Source organism: Lactuca sativa, chromosome 5 (genome assembly GCF_002870075.4).
Source record: "Lactuca sativa cultivar Salinas chromosome 5, Lsat_Salinas_v11, whole genome shotgun sequence".
In the NCBI taxonomy this organism is placed as follows: domain Eukaryota; kingdom Viridiplantae; phylum Streptophyta; class Magnoliopsida; order Asterales; family Asteraceae; genus Lactuca; species Lactuca sativa.
This window is the reverse complement of record NC_056627.2, coordinates 230,762,188-230,775,636: the sequence shown is the minus strand read 5'-3', so window position 1 is coordinate 230,775,636 and position 13,449 is coordinate 230,762,188.

Below are 13,449 nucleotides of genomic sequence, written 5' to 3'. Positions count from 1 at the left end.
TTGGTCGACCCATAATAGATCAATGTCGTGATGCGGTAAGAGGTTCCGAGGACCCCATTTGAGATTCGAAGCTTCCTAGGCCTCATGGGATATTATCGTAAATTTATCCAGCATTTCTCCAAGATTACAGTGCCTTTGACCCGCTTGACGAAGAAGAATGTTACTTTTCTATGGTGTAACAACCCGATATTTCAACTCTATGTAATGACCCAAAAAGTCAAGTATTGTAACCACTTTTGATATAATGAAATTAACTTCGAAAATAAAATGTCCAAAAAGTCTCTAATTAATTACCTACTATGTTAGATGTCATTAAAACGTGATCGTACGTAAAAAGAACACCTAAATCTGACTTCGTATAATGAAGTTATGATTTTTCCATGTTCGGCTTAGCGACAGACAGCTAAAAACTCGAATCGAAGATCGAGCGACTTTTGGCCGGAATGACCTAAATGAGAATCGAAGGTCTCGACAATGGTATTAAAACGGTAAAAATTCTGGCAAAAACAGACGTTAGATAATGAAGTTATGAATTTCTAAAGAAATTTTCTTACCGCGACCTTTTAAAAATAAATAATAAAAATAATTTCAAAATTTGCCGACGGGATCTAAACGAAAGTTGTGGATCGTAGTCTCACCTACGCGTGGATATAAAGAACGTTGAAAACGGAGTTCGTATGAAGAAGATATAAAATTTTGAAGTTTATTAAATAATTAAAATATAAATTTTATAATTTAATCTTGGTATTATCCGAAGGAGGAGTCACGAGGTCAATCTGAGTTACGCCTAGCATACGCTCGTACGCCCAGCGTACTCGAGGCCTAGGCCTCGGATCGTCCATGTCTCCCCTATGCGAGGCTATGCCCCGTCCCATCCGAAGTTCCGAAGCAGTCGAGGATGCGGTCACGCATGACGCACGCGTACGCCCAGCGTACCGAGGCGGTTCCCACCCCATATAAAAGGGATGCGAGGGTTCCGAAGAAAAGGGCCAATTCCTCTCATCTTTCTTGCGTTTTTGAATCGTTTTCCGTGCACGTACTCTCCCGAAGCCCCGGTTTCCTTGCTCAAGTCCCGAAGGTCGTTTGTGCTCCCGAGATTCCCGAGAAAATCCTCTTTCTCGAGTCGAAATTCTACTCGGTTTTCATCTCACCTTTTCCGATCTTCAAGTGCGTTCATACCCTTATAATCCACACATATAAATATTTTATAAATGCTTTTATATGCTTTTAATGTGGGAGAATACAAGTAAAACACACGATTATTATCGTGTGTTATATAAAGTTTCATTATACACCTTTTTATCAACGAAATCATGTGTGATTTATAACTATTATAGGGAAACTTTCGTATGCAAAATATATCATGATAACATCATATATTTTGAAATGAAAAATGTTGTTATATATGTATAAATCAAACACTCTGCTTATACTGTATGTATATGTGTCCATCTTAGACACTATAAAAATTATACTTTTCATAACAAGTGAGCATTTTACTAGGGATTACTATACAAACGAGACGCACTTATAGAAAACTATAATAGGTATAGTTTTACGAGAACATTACGATCTTTTACATACTAGAAACACTATTTTCAAGAAGTCACTTTCACATACAAGAACAAACGAACATTTTTACACGTAAATCTGTTTTTATACTAAGTTTTGTGAGACATTAACTTCACGTACGTTCGAGTACACACAGCTTTTGAAGAAGGGACGCTGCGGCGCCAGTTTAAATTCATATTTTGGCATCATATTGTAATTGGTTTGAACATGTACCTTTTAATAATGTAAACTTTCAATTATATATATGATGGTTGTATTGCTTTCTTTACTATGTATTCATTTTTTACGTAACCACATGAAGTCATCCGCCCCCGAACCTTTCCGTTGTTCCTGTTTGGGGGTGTGACAGATTGGTATCAGAGCAATGTTTATAGTGAACTAAGTATATCGAACCAAATAAGATATATAAACTATAAATTCTTAAGGGACTAATACTCTTTGACAAAACATTTTTTTTATTTTACGCCTAAGCCGCGTTTCGTTTAACTTAAATTATTAGTTCATTTAAGTACAAATACATGCATACAACAACTTATTTTCATGATTATAGCTATACAACAAGTATTTAGACAAGTCAAAATTTACCCAAGATCGGACCAATGTATATCGAGGAATGCTCGTAGTGAGCAACAAGTCAAAATTTACCAAAGCATCACAAGGATCAAACACACGAATTTAAATACTATAGGAGTATTTGCTACATAAAATAGCTTAACTTACATGTTTAGTCTTACATGTTCCAAATTTTATTCAATTCTTATAACCCTATTCTCATACACTCAAATGGCTGGATTTCATCACCCCGGCGACCCCTACTATCCCAACCAGGGCAACGGGGGATGGATCAAAGAGGATCCCGAGGAGGACGAAGAACTCATAGAATTGGATGAAGAGGATGACTCCGGTACCGACTCAGAGCCTGAAGTGATCAACCCACCACCCGCACAGCCTCCAGTCTTCGTGAGAAACTTTCAAGGACCGACTCCCGTTTGGGGAAGTCACCTCCACCATTGGAGCCAACAACAAAGTCTACGCCCTCCCTACGGCATGGGCCAAGACTTCTACGATGTCTGCAGTGGAGGTTCAGCCGATCAAGCACTCCCAATTATGGTAGGCAAGCTAGCCAACCAGTCCTACCAATCCGGAGTTCAAGCTAGCCGGATTCGGGAAGTCAACGTGGAAGTACAGGTTCACACTTCCGACATCCGTAGGCTGGACAGAGCTTAGGACAATACCCAACTCCAAACCGAGGCATTCCAAGCGCAAATGATTGCACCCCTCACCGAATTGAGGGAACAACAATCGGATGCGGAGTCAAGCTCCAAGCGCAACCTACGTCACAAGTAGTGCTTGCCAAAATCCCAAATTTTGTTATAAGTTAGGACCTCGGTTAAAAGTTTTTATTTTCTTAAACTTTGTAACCGGAGACCCTTATAGGGGTCAAATTTCCGTGATCGTTGTATCAACTATTATATTAATATAAGTGGCACACTATTATTACTACGTTGAGTATTACGTTCAATCCTTAAAATCATATGGAGAAACCATATGCTTTTTTCATATATTTGGTCTTACGAATAACTTTCATTCTTCTATCTTTGAGACTCATACTATCATCTGTTGTTGAACTATAGCGATTTAGTTCATGAGACATATTCATTTTCTATGCTATGGAATTCTTATCTTTATCTTTTCAGCCTATAGTTGAAGGATGCCTACGCGTAGAAACCCGAGACGAAACAACGGTGGGGAAGCACCTATACCACCACCGCCTCCACCTCCTCAATTTGAAGTTGCCATGTTCCAAGCAGCAGTCACAGCAGCTGTGGCGGCTGCCATGTCACAAGTCAATACCCTTGTTACTACTGGTTCGGGAATTGGTACACTTCCTTCCAACCATGGCGAGAGTCATGGGCAACCCCGAGAATGCACCTACAAGGACTTTACGAATGCCAAACCCCGGATGTTTAATGGAACTGGTGGTGTGATGATTTTGAGGCAGTGGATCGAAAGGACATAATCAGTCTTTGAAATCTGCTCCAGTCCCGAGCACAGCAAAGTCAATTTTGCAACTTACATGCTTACTGATAGAGCTTTCACTTGGTGGAATGGCCACGTTAAGGTACTTACTCTGATAGTGGCGAATTCAATAAGCTGGGAGAGCTTCAAAATCATGCTGATGAGAGAGTATTGTCCACGAGGAGAGATTCAAAAACTCGAGCACGAACTCTGGACTCTTGGAATGATTGGTACCGACATAACAACTTATACCAACAGATTATGCGATCTGGCAATCCTTTGCCCAGATATGATTGCTCCTAAGAGCAAGAAAATAGTGTGATACATTTGGAGATTGTCACCCCAAATTCAGTCAAGTGTGTTAGCTTCAAAACCTGACACTTTTGAAAGTGCCAAAGAGCTGGCACAATCTCTTATTGATCACGGAAGTCATCAGAACTCGACAATTTCTACACCAAAACCACAAAAGGGAAACAACAACAACAATAACAGGAAGAGAGGATGGAATAAAGGGAAGGGTGGGTCTTCCCAAGAATCCTCGAAGAAACAACAACTAGTTACAGTGAATGTTGCTACTGTACCTACTACCGTTCCTACAAATCCATACCCAACAAAGCCTTATGTGGGTAACTTTCCAAAGTGTACCAAAGGCACTTACCACCACAATGGACCTTGTCGGGAAATGCAGTGCTCCAACTGCAACAGAAAGGGACACACTGTCCGTTTCGGTAGAGCCCCCGTAAAGCCGATCACTCAAGTTCCCAACGCTGGTGTAGGCCAAGCTTGCTACGGTTGTGGCGAGGTGGGCCACTACAAGAGAAACTGCCCGAAGGCAGCAAATACCGGCGGGGTGGGACGAGTTTTGGCTATAGACCACGAAGAAGCCGTAGCTGATCCTACAGTAGTTGCTGGTACGTTTCTTCTCGATAATTCATATGCATGCATACTGTTCGATAGTGGAGCAGAGAGAAGCTTTGTGAGTCAAAACTTTATTCACTTACTTAAACATAAACCTAGCAAGTTAGAAAAATCATTCACTATAGAAATGGCAAACGGAAAAACGGAAAACACTAACTGCATATACATGGGTTGTACATTAACTTTAGACGGTCATTCTTTCCCAATCAACCTCATGCTGGTCCAAATTAAAAGTTTCGACATCATAGTCGGCATGGATTGGTTAAGTCTTCTTTGCGCCGACATCTTGGGCTTTGAGAAAGCAGTTCGTCTGAATCTCCCTAACGACAAAACATTAGTGATTTACGGCGACAATCAAGTACAAACCTTCGCATCAATTTGTGCATCCAAGCTCGAAAGTGTTTGCGGAAGGATTTTCATGCATTTCTTGCACACATCGTCGATACAAGTCAGGAAGTAAAGGACATTAAGAGCATTCCAGAAGTACGCAACTTTCCTGATATCTTTCCAGAAGAACTATCGGGATTACAACCACAACGCCAAGTCGAGTTCAGAATCGACTTAGTTCTAGGGGCTACCCCAGTAGCAAAATCGCCTTATCGTCTGGCACCAGCAGAGATGCAAGAACTTTCCAGTCAGCTTAACGAACTCCATCAAAAAGGATTCATTAGACCAAGTTTCTCACCTTGGGGAGCACCGGTCTTGTTTGTAAAGAAGAAAGACGGATCGTTCCGTATGTGCATTGACTACAGAGAACTGAACAAACTTACTCTCAAAAATCGTTATCCTCTGCCCCGCATTGACGACCTATTTGATCAACTTCAAGGAGAAAACTACTTCTCGAAGATAGATCTACGATCCGGATATCACCAATTACGAGTACTAGAGGAGGATATTCCCAAGACAGCCTTCTGAACCCGTTATGGACACTACGAATTTGTAGTGATGCCGTTCGGATTAACCAACGCACCAGCGGTATTCATGGACCTAATGAATAGGGTGTGCCGTCCTTACTTGGATCAGTTCGTCATCGTCTTCATCGATGATATACTTATCTACTCCCGAAGTAAGGAAGAGCATAGTCAGCACCTACAAAAAGTCTTAGAAACATTACGATCGGAGAAGCTCTATGCGAAGTTCTCTAAATGCGAATTTTGGATTCGAAGAGTCGAATTTTTGGGCCACGTTGTTAGCTAGAAGTGGATACACGTGGACCCCTCCAAAATTAAGGCCATTGAAAACTGGTCGGCACCAAAGACGCCTACAGAGATTCGTCAATTTCTAGGTCTCGCTGGCTATTATCGCAAGTTCATAAAGAACTTCTCTAGCATTGCGAAACCTCTTACTACATTGACCCAGAAAGGCGTGGCCTTTGACTGGGAAGCAAAACAAGAGAAGACGTTCCAAACGCTGAAACAGGCTTTGTGCACCGCACCGATACTATCCCTCCCCGAAGGGATAGAACATTTCGTAGTGTATTGTGATGCATCAAACCAAGGAATTGGTTGTGTTCTTATGCAAAGAGGGAAGGTTATTGCTTATGCCTCCCGTCAGCTTAAGATACACGAAGTAAACTATACAACACACGATCTTGAGTCACGAGCAGTGGTATTTGCTCTGAAGATCTGGAGACACTACTTGTACGAAACAAAGAGTACTATCTTCACTGACCACAAGAGGCTTCAACACATTTTTGATCAAAAGGAGCTCAACATGCGACAGCGACGATGGGTCGAGCTACTCAATGACAACGAATGTGAAATTCGTTATCATCCTGGCAAGGCCAATGTGGTAGCTGACGCCCTCCGTCGAAAAGAATACACTGGTCGGAGAGTCAAATCTCTGACTATGACTATCCATTCCCACTTATCCACACAAATTAAGGAGGCTCAACTGGATGTTTTGCAACCTGAAAATGTGGTGGGTGAATCCCTGAGAGGAATGGAAAAGAATCTAGAAATCAAGGGTGGCGGAGCATATTATCTCATGGACCGTATCTGGACACCAAAACATGGTGATTTCAGAGACGTAGTCATGGCCGAAGCACACAACACGAGATATTTTGTTCACCCAGGTTCAGATAAAATGTATCTGGATCTTAAGAAACTGTACTGGTGGCATAACATGAAAGCAGAAATTGCTACCTTCATAAGTAAATGCCTTACTTGCGCTAAGGTTAAGATCGAGTATCAGAAACCGTCAGGATTACTAGAACAACCGGAGATACCGGAATGGAAATGGGAACGGATTACTATGGACTTCATAACCAAGTTGCCCAAGACGACGGGTGGACTCGATACCATATGGGTCATCATCGACAGCTTGACCAAATCTATGCATTTTCTACCAATCAAGGAGACTGACAAGATGGAAAGGCTTACAAGAACTTACATAAGGGAAATAGTGCGACTGCATGGTGTTCCGATATCCATTATCTCCGATATAGATAGTAGATTCTCGTCAAGGTTCTGGCAGTCACTACAAAGTTCCCTGGGGACTAGGCTAGACATGAGTACAGCCTACCAACCACAAACAGACGGGCAAAGTGAAAGAATGATTCAAACCTTAGAAGATATGCTGAGAGCCTGTGTGATTGACTTTGGAAAGGCATGGGATATCCATTTACCCCTTGTCTAATTTTCATACAACAATAGTTATCATACGAGCATAAAGGTTGCTCCATTTGAAGCCCTCTATGGCCGTAAGTGCAGGTCCCCTCAGTGTTGGGCTGAAGTTGGAGACACACAGTTAGCTAAAGGACGAGTTCCTGAAAGCACTCTCACCGGTCCAGAAATCATATGGGAAACGACAGAGAAGATCATTCAGATTCGTGAATGGTTGAAAGCCTCTAGAGACCGACAGAAAAGCTACGCTGACCAAAGGAGGAAACCTTTGGAATTCCAGGTAGGAGACCGTGTTCTATTGAAGGTCTCACCGTGGAAAGGCTTAATACGCTTTGGAAAGCGTCGAAAGCTAAATCCAAGATACGTAGGGCCTTTCGAGATTCTCGCCAGAATCTGCCCTGTAGCTTACAAGTTTAATCTACCACGTGTACTTAGTAACATACATCCAACCTTCCATGTCTTGAACTTGAAAAAGTTTCTGTCCAATGAGACTCTTGTTATTCCACTCGACAAGATCGAGATCAACGACAGCCTCAACTTTGTGGAAGAACCGGTAGAAATCATGGACCGAGAGGTCAAACAAACGAAACAAAGTCGCATACCCATCATGAAGGTTCGCTGGAACGCCAAGCGAGGACCTGAATTCGAATGGGAACGCGAAGATCAGATGAAACAAAAGTACCCTCATCTTTTTCTCTGATTCATAAGTATCTTTCTTACTTTAAATTTCGGGACGACATTCCCTCTAACGGGGGGATGAAGTGACAACCCGATATTTCAACTCTATGTAATGACCTAAAAAGTCAAGTATTGTAACCACTTTTGATATAATGAAATTAACTTCGAAAATAAAATGTCCAAAAAGTCTCTAATTAATTACCTACTATGTTAGATGTCATTAAACCGTGATCGTACGTAAAAAGAACGCCCAAATCTGACTTCGTATAATGAAGTTATGATTTTTCCATGTTCGGCTTAACGACAAACAGCTAAAAACTCGAATCAGAGTTCGAGCGACTTTTGGCCGGAATGACCTAATTGAGAATCGAAGGTCTCGACAATGGTATTACAACGGTAAAAAGTCTGGCAAAAACAGACGTCAGATAATGAAGTTATGAATTTCTAACGAAATTTTCTTACCACGACCTTTTAAAAATAAATAATAAAAATAATTTCAAAATTTGCTGACGGGATCTAAACGAAAGTTGTAGAGCGTAGTCTCACCTACGCGTGGATATAAAGAACGTCGAAAACGGAGTTCGTATGAAGAAGATATGAATTTTTGATGTTTATTAAATAATTAAAATATAAATTTTATTATTTAATCTTGGTATTATCCGAAGGACGAGTAACCAGGTCGATCCGAGTTACACCCAGTGTACTCGAGGCCTAGGCCTCGGATCATCCACGTCGCCCCTATGCGAGGCTATGCCCCGTCCCATCCGAAGTTCCGAAGCAGTCGAGGATGCAGTCACGCATGACGCACGCGCACACCCGGCGTACCGAGGCGGTTCCCACCCCCTGTAAAAGAGATGCGAGGGTTCCGAAGAAAAGGGCCAATTCCTCTCATCTTTCTTGCATTTTTACCTCGTTTTCCGTGCACATACTATCCCGAAACCCCAGTTTCCTTGCTCAAGTCCCGAAGGTCGTTTGTGCTCCCGAGATTCCCGAGAATCCCGAGAAAGTCCGCTTTCTCGAGTCGAAATTCTGTTCGGTTTTCATCTCGCCTTTTCCGATCTTTCAAGTGAGTTCATACCCTTATAATCCACACTTTTAAATGTTTTATAATTGCTTTTATATGGTTTTATGGGGGCAAATACAAGTAAAACACACGATTATTATCGTATGTTATATAAAGTTTCATTATACACCTTTTTATCAACGAAATCATATGTGATTTATAACTATAATAGGGAAACTTTCGTATGCAAAATATATCACGATAACATCATATATTTTGAAATGAAAAATGTTGTTATATATGTATAAATCAAACACTTTGCTTATACTGTATGTATATGTGTCCATCTTAGACTCTATAAAAATTATACTTTTCATAACAAGTGAACATTTTACTAGGGATTACTATACAAACGAGACACACTTATAGAAAACTATAATAGGTATAGTTTTACGAGAACATTACGAACTTTTACATACTAGAAACACTATTTTCAAGAAGTCACTTTCACATACAAGAACAAACAAACATTTTTACACGTAAATCTGTTTTTATACTAAGTTTTGTGAGACATTAACTTCACGTACGTTCGAGTACACATTTCAAGTCCTGTATTATATACCAGAATCCCTTGGAGGGGGAGCATGGTGTTTGTGTATAGATCTATACGGGCTTGACAACCCCGCACCCTGACTGTTAGCTATAGTACACCATTTGAGGTGAAAAACGTCAGAACATTCCAACGCCTGAAGGACGTTGTGTATAGGCATTTCTAGTCAATAGCATGGTTATATAACTCACATGGAGTATTAAAAACACATTGATTTACGCGGTTTTGCTGACGTATTGGCAATTTTATGCGTACATACATTTTCTAGAAACAAACATTGGTCTTGATAGAAGGCTACATTTATGCTAGTAGAAAATATGGGATTTTCTAGGAACAAACAAACAAAAACGAAACATTTCATTTCATACAAACGTTGTCATTTAATACTTATGAAACTCACCAACTTAAATGCTGATCTACTCTTTCAAAACTACTTGTATGTCCCAGGGATTCAGTAATTACAGGTAACAAACAGCTTTTGAAGAAGGGATGCTGTGGCGCCAGTTTAAATTCATATTTTGGCATCATATTGTAATTGGTTTTGAACATGTACCTTTTAATAATGTAAACTTTCAATTATATATATGATGGTTGTATTGCTTTCTTTACTATGTATTCATTTGTTGCGTAACCACATGAAGTCATCCGCCCCCGAACCTTTCCGCCGTTCCGGTTTGGGGGTGTGACATATGGGGCCTTGATCAGTTGTTGTCTTTTGAGACTCTGAGACAGAGATTGTGTGAGGCCTCGATTCTCGTGCTTCTTGAGGGTATGGATGATTTTGTGGTTTATTGTGACTCCTGCACTTCAGGATTGGGAGTTGTTCTAACATAGAGGGGTCATGTGATTGCTTACGCTTCAAGGCAGTTGAAGCCTAATGAGGAAAATTACCCTTTGCATCATTTGGAGTTGGGGTCCGTGGTTTTTGCCATTAAGATTTGGAGACACTCTCTATAGAGTTTTGAGCACTATAACACTCATATGATGCACATGCAATCCTAAATGCTTTGGATCTATGTTTTCTCTAATTATACATGCTTTTTTCAACTTTTCCAAAGCATTCTCCCTAAGTAGCATATAATTGAATAATTGAATAATACAACTAGTTAGATGACTTACGTATTAAAAGGACTTGTAGTTCTTGACCTTTGAAAGCTTGAGCACCCTAAGTGTGATGCCTATAATGGTTCACAAACACCAATATGCGAGAGGAGGCTTGAGAGAATAAGTTACTTAGTGAAAAATCAACTTCACTCTCTTAGAATGAATAGGGTAGCCAATTTTGGGACTACGGATATGCTTTTATAGTGTTGCTAACCTAGGGTTACATTCATGTAAACCCTAATGCTCCATGACCTTTCACATTCTTATGCTCCTTGGGTTTAAACTCCATGGACTATCCATGGATTATCTCATTGGTTTAGTCCATCTAAATAATCATGGACCATTGGCCCACACTATAAGAATAATTGATTTACATAATCAATCCCCATATATTTAATTAGTCTCTTTTGACCACAAAATTAATTCTTGATCAATACTAATTAATTAATATGATTCATATTAATATATTATATTTGTAATATATTAATAGATCATAAATAACCTTATTCTCAAAAGTCCATCCTATCAAATTACAATGGTGAAGGCAACCCAAAAGGACCATGCTACAGTCGGGTCAAGTACATCTCCGTTATAGTTATGGGCTTAGACACTAAATCCAATACTTTCTGTACGGGGTTAGGTGTACTATTTACACTGACCACAAGAGTTTGAGGTACTTGATGGATCAGCCGAATTTGAATATGTGGCAGCGGAGATGGTTGGATGTGGTAAAGGACTATGATTGCGAGATCTTGTACCACCCTGGGAAGGACAATGTGGTGGCCGATTCCTTAAGCCGTAAGGCAGTGAGTACTCCTATCAGGGATATTTATCTAAGGATAGTTATTACTTCACCTTTGTTGGATATTATCAACAAGGCTCAGGTGGAGGGATTGAAAAAGGAAAATTGGAAGGTTGAGTGAATCATGGGGCAGATTCCTTTATTTGTCAGAGACATGCGAGGGTTGTTAACTCAGTGTGTGTCACAACTCGAAAATTTAAACCTAGCAAAGTCCAAACACTAATCTAGCACAAGTGAATCTACATTGCAACCCTTGTTTCATTGTATCCTCTATTGCCTTAGTGGCATGTTTATAAGCTAAATAACTAAGCATGGTTTGAAACCTAAGTAAATTTATGTTAGTATCAAGTAATATTAATCAAAGGAAAAAGGTTTATAATATAAATATACACCTTAATTAGGTGTTTTCGGCCATAAGGAATCAAAAGCATATGAATTCAGTTTCTAGAATCTTTTCCAATTGTTGTTTTCGGTCACCAAATTAAAACCAAGGAGAATTCGGTCAAGGTCTAACCGAATTCACAATTTAAAGCCCGACAAGGACCGAATTCATTAAGATCATGGCCCATTAAGACGTGTGTGTTCAGCCGAATCCAATCTCATTTCCTACTTCTTCACACTGAATCCTTGCCAAATTTTCTCTCAAAATGTAACATCCAGGTTCCCAGATATCTTATTTTAAGTATATATCTTAAGTTTCAGGGAGGGACTCGGCGAGTAGGCGCTCAGACTCGCCGAGAAGGATCGCGAATTCTGTCCGGATTAATGACCGGACTCGGTGAGTCCGCACTGTTAAATGAAACCCTAAATCTCAGGGCTTGATCCCTATTTAAAGGCCCTTACAGCCATCACTTGCGACCATTACTCCCCTATGAAAACCGTAGAGAGAAAAGAGAGCTTAGAGAGCATTTTGGAGGCTAATTCTTCATCCTTTGGTGTGATCTTGCAAGAAGGAGTGAGGAAATCCAAGCTAGATCGATTGTGGAGCTTGGATCTGTGTTGTTCACGCTGATAATCACATTTTGAGGTACAAGTTCCTTCCATTACGTATATTTGGTAGATTCCTTGAATCTAGGGTTTCCTTTGTGCCATTTTGAGTTGGACAGTGGAGCATTTGAGGTCCCTTTGGTATAGATGATAGATCTGGACCTTGAGAGGTCCCAAAGGTCCCAAGCTTTCAGCTTGATGAGGTTTCATGTGAGCCTTGAGAGTTGAACCCCATTTTTAAGGTTGTTTCTCCATTTTTGGTCTTATAAGCATTGCATGAACGTAAAGTTTGAACCTTTACATGACTTTCAAGTGTTAGGAGGATAGATCTACTAGTTGGTGAAGCAGATCTAACCTCAAAGGATCGTTTGAGTGTTTTCATGGGAGAAACTCGCCGGGCCCATAAGGGACTCAATGAGTCGAGTCGGGTTGCCCCCGATTCGCGACTTATGATGACCCGTTAAGTGTAGAGTTGACTCAGCGAGTCGAGTGAGGACCAGGGGCGAAGAGGACATGCATGGACTCGCCGAGTCGCACGAGTGCACTCGACGAGTCTAGTCAAAGTTTGACCGTTGACTTTTGTTGACTTTTAGGGTTTGGTCAACAATCGGACTTGTGGACCATTTGAAGGGTAAAATGGTCTGTTAGCCTTCTTAGGGGTCATGGAAGAGACTAGTCTAGCCGGGAGAGCCGTTATTGATTTGAGATAATTGTTTATGTGTTTAGGCGGAGGCTAGATCAGTTGATATGTGTGCGAGATTATCCGAGATAGCCGAGGTGAGTCTTCTCACTATACTGTACCTGGAAGGGTACCTATGTGTGACCAGAAGGTCTTATATGTGCTAATATGTGATATGTATGTGTTATGTATGCTATGTATGAAAAGGACCGGATGGTCAAGATGATATGGATAGAAAGGTCAAGAGGACATGGACCGGAAGGTCAGGAGGTTACGGACCGGAAGGTCGATATGGGTAGGACCGGAAGGTATCAGAGCCTTGGTTTGAGGGATTCAGGTGCATCTTCGGGTGTATCTGAACTCAAGCTGAGGATTTGAGAAAGTTTTTCATAAAATAAACATTTTTTCCAAAAGAGTAGAAGATTTTGAGAAAAACAAAAAGGAGCAGTGTGT